The sequence below is a fragment of the Macaca nemestrina genome, chromosome 6 (assembly GCF_043159975.1).
Source record: "Macaca nemestrina isolate mMacNem1 chromosome 6, mMacNem.hap1, whole genome shotgun sequence".
Lineage (NCBI taxonomy): Eukaryota > Metazoa > Chordata > Mammalia > Primates > Cercopithecidae > Macaca > Macaca nemestrina.
In genome coordinates, this window is record NC_092130.1 from 89,413,082 (window position 1) to 89,417,503 (window position 4,422).

At 34.4% G+C, this 4,422-nt stretch overlaps 1 pseudogene; it reads right to left on the reverse strand.

Annotated features, from left to right (window-relative positions):
* Nucleotides 1-4,114: 4,114 nt before the first annotated feature.
* LOC112425488 (small nucleolar RNA U3) lies at nucleotides 4,115-4,201 on the reverse strand (annotated as a pseudogene).
* Between the last annotated feature and the right edge of the window lie 221 nt (nucleotides 4,202-4,422).

Genomic DNA, 4,422 nt, shown 5'->3' on the forward strand with positions numbered 1-4,422 from the left:
TTTGAGATATTATTTCCATTTCATCTTCAAGATCACTATCAGTGTCTTAATGGAAACCAGTGTCTCGGTCAATTCGTTTACCAATTTATAATTTTAAAAATCTTAGAGTTTTGTTTTCTTTTAATTTTGGGAAAATAAAGTTACTATGATGTATTGGAATCTCCTTAAGAGCTCTGTTTTTACGATATTTGTCTGTTTAATAATTTTTCAAAGTAAAATTCATGTAAAAGCATTTCATAGTGAACAATAGACAATTAGTACATTTACAGTGTTGTATAAGCACCTCTATGTAACTTCAAAACATTTCCATCAATGCAAAGTAAAACTCCCCTCAGTTCCTGATAACAACCAAAATGCATTCTACCTCTGGATTTATGTATTCTAGATACTTCATATAAATGAAATCATATAATATGTGGTCTTTTGTGCCAGAATCTTTCACTTAACCTAATATTTTGAGGCTCACCTACCTTGTAGCATTTATCAGTACTTTATTCTTTTTAATGACTGAATGACATCTCATTTTAAATACATATCAAAACTTGCACATTTACTTGTTGGTGGACATTTATACTCTTTCTACATTTTTACTATTGTGAATATCAAATATATGGTTTGCAAATATTTTCTTTCATTCTGTGTGTTGTATTTTCACTTAAACTGTTCTGTGATACACAAAAGCTTTTAATGTTGGTAGACACAAATTTATTCTATTTTTCCTTTTGTTGCTTATGCTTCTGGTGACATGTTTAAGAATCCATTACTAAATCCAAGGTTATGAAGATTTACTCCTTTGTTTTTTTCTAAGAGTTTTATGGTTTTAACCCCTACATTTAGGTTGCTTGTCTATTTTGAATTCATTTTTGTATGTGGTGTGAGGTAGGGGTCTACTTTAATTCTTTTCTATATGATGTAAGAAAGGGGTCTAGTTTTAATCTTCTACATATGGTTAGCCAGTGATCTCAGCACCATTTATTGAATAGGGAATCCTTAACCCCATTGCTTGCTTTTGTCAGGTTTGTCAAAGATCAGACAGTTGTAGGTGTGAGATCTTATTTCTGGGTTCTGTATTCTGTTCCATTTTTCTATGTATCTATTCTGATATCAATGCTGTTTTGGTTACTGTAGCCCTGCAGTACAGCTTTATTCTTTTTAGACGGAGTCTCACTCTGTTGCCAGGCTGGAGTGCAGTGGGGTGATCTCGGCTCACTACAACCTCTGACTTCCAGGTTCAAGCAATTTTCCTGCCCCAGTCTCCTGAGTAGCTGGAACTACAGGCACACACCACCATGCCCAGCTAATTTTTGTATTTTTAGTAGAGGTGGGGCTTCACCATGTTGGCCAGGATGATATCGATCTCTTGATCTTGTGATCTGCCTGCCTCAGCCTCCCAAAGTGCTGAGATTACAGGCATGAGCCACCATGACTGGCCCGCTTTGTTCTTTTTGCTTGGGATTACCTTGGCTATTTGGGCTCTTTTTTTGGTTCTATATGAATTTTAAAATAGTTTTCTCTAGTTCTGTGAAGGATGTCAATGGTCGTTTAATAGAAATGGCATTTAATCTATAAATTGTTTTTGGCGGTATGGCCATTTTCACAATATTGATTCCTGTTATCCATGAGCATGGAATATTTTTCCATTTGTTTGTGTAATCTCTGATTTCTTTTAGTGGTGGTTCATAGTTCTCCTCGTAGAGGCCTTTCACCTCCCTAGCTAGCTGTATTCCTAGATATTTTATTCTTCTTGTGGCAATTGTGAATGGGAGTTTGTTCCTGATTTGGTTCTTGGCTTGATTGTTGTTGGTGTATAGAAATGCTAGTGATTTTTACACATTGATTTTGTATCCTGAGACTTTGCTGAAGTTGTTTATCAGCTTAAGAAGCTTTTGGGCTGAGATCATGGGGTCTTCTAGATATAAGATCATGTCATCTGCAAACAGAGATAGTTTGACTTTCTCTCTATTTGAATGCTTTTTATTTCTTAATCTTGCCTGATTGCCCTGGCCAGAACTTCCACTACTATCTTTATAAGAGTGGTGAGAAAGGACATCTTGTTTTGTGCAAGTTTTCAAGGGGAATTCTTCCAACTTTTGCCCATTCAGTATGATGTTGGCTGTGAGTTTTTCATAGATGGCTCTTATTATTTTGAGGTATGTTCCTTGAATACCTAGTTTATGGGAATTTTAAACATGAATGGATGTTGAATTTTATCAAAAGCCTTTTGCCCATCTATTAAGATAATCATGTGATCTTTGTCTTTAATTCTGTTTATGTGATGAATCACATTTATTGATTTGTGTAGATTAGCCAACCTTGCATCCTGAGGATAAAGCCAACTTGATTGTGGTGGATAAGCTTTTTAATGTGCTGCTGGATTCAGTTTGCCATTATTTTTTTGAGAGTTTTCACATCAATGTTCATCAAGGATATTGTCCTAAAGTTCTCTTTTTTGTTGTATCTCTGCCAGGTTTTGGTATCAGGATGATTCTGGCTTCATATAACGAGTTAGAGATGAGTTCCTCCTCTTCAGGTTTTTGGAATAGTTTCAGTAGGAGTGGTACCAACTCTTCTTTGTACATCTGGTAGACTACAGCTGTGGATCTATCAGGTCCTGGGCTTTTTTGTTTTGTTTTTTTGTTTGTTTGTTTTTGGTTTGTTGGCCATTTATTACTGCCTCAATTTCAGAACTTGTTATTGGTCTATTCAGGGATTCAATTTTTTCCTGGTTCAGTCCTGGGAGGATGTATGTGTCCAGGAATTTATCCATTTCTTCTAGATTTTCCAGTTTATGAGCAAAGAGGTGTTTATAATATTCTCTAACCATTGCTTGTATTTCTGTGGGGTCAGTGTAATATCATCCTTGTTCTTTTGATTGTGTTTATTTGAATCTTCTCTCTTTTCTTCTTTATTAGTTTAGCTAGTGGTTCATTTTATTAATATTTTTTTAATCAGCTCCTGGATATTGATATTCTGAATGGTTTTTCATGTCTCTATCTCCTTCAGTTCAACTCTGATTTTGGTTATTGTTTTCTACTATCTTTTGGATTTCTTTGCTCTTGATTCTCTAGTTCTTTAGTTATTTAGGTTGTTAACTTGAGTTCTTGCTAACTTTTCAATGTGGGCATTTAGTGCTATAGTTGTGTCCCAGAGATTCTGGTATGCTGTATCATTGTTCTCATTAGTTTCAAAGAAGTTCTTGATTTCTGTCTTACTTTCATTATTTACCTAAAAGTCACTTGGGAGCAGATTATTCAATTTCCATGTAATTGTATGGTTTTGAGTAAACTACTTAGTCTGGATTTCACATTTGATTGTGCTGTGGTCTGAGAGACTGTTATGATTTCAGTTATTTTGCATTTGCTAAAAAGTGTTTTACTTCTGATTATGTAATCAATTTCAGAGTAAATGCCATGTGGTGATAAGAAGAATGTATATTCTGTTGTTTTGGAGTGGAAAGTTCTATATATTTCTGTAAGGTCCATTTGATCTACTGTTAAGTTCAGGTCCTGAATATCTTTGTTAATTAGTTGTCTTGATGATCTCTCTAATATTGCCAGTGGGGTGTAAAAGTCTCCCACTATGAGTGTGTGGGAGTCTAAGTATCTTTGAAGGTCTCTAAGAACTTGCTTTTATGAATCTGAGTGCCCATGTGTTGGGTGCATATATATTTATGATAGTAAGTTCTTCTTGTTGAGTTGAACCCTTTAGCATTATATAATGCCCTTCTTTGTCTTTTATGATATTCATTGGTTTAAAGTATGTTTTGTCAGAAACTAGGATTGCATCCCTTTCTTTTTTCTGTTTTCCATTTACTTGGTAAATTTTCCTCCATCCTTTTATATTGAGCCTATGTGTGTCATTGCATGTGAGACAAGTCTGTTGAAGACAGCATATAAATTTGTCTTAGCTCTTTTTCCAGCTTGCCACTCTGTGTTTTTTAATTGGGGCTTTTAGCCCGTTTACATTTAAGGTTAGTATTGATATGTTTGGATTTGATCCTGTCATCATGATGTTAGCTGGTTATTTTGCAGACTTGTTTATGTGGTTGCTTTATTGTGTCACTTGTCTGTGTACTTCATTGTGTTTTTGTAGTGGCTTGTAACGGTCTTTCCTTTCCATATTTAGTTTTTTCATGCTCTACATGCTCAGGGAAATTTCTCTAGGAATGAACTATAGAAAAGATCCCTGAAAGTATAGTCTTTGTAAAAGTTTTTAAATCAGAAAATGTGAGTCCTCCAACATTATTCTTCTGTTTCAAGATTGTTTTGGCTATTAAGGGGCACTCAAAATTCCATATGAGTTTGAGAATTAACTTTTTCTTTTTTTAAAGAAAAGGTCATTGGAATTTTCCTAGAGATTGCATTGAATATATAGATTTATTTGGGTAGTATGACATCATAACAATATTAAGTTTTCAAATGT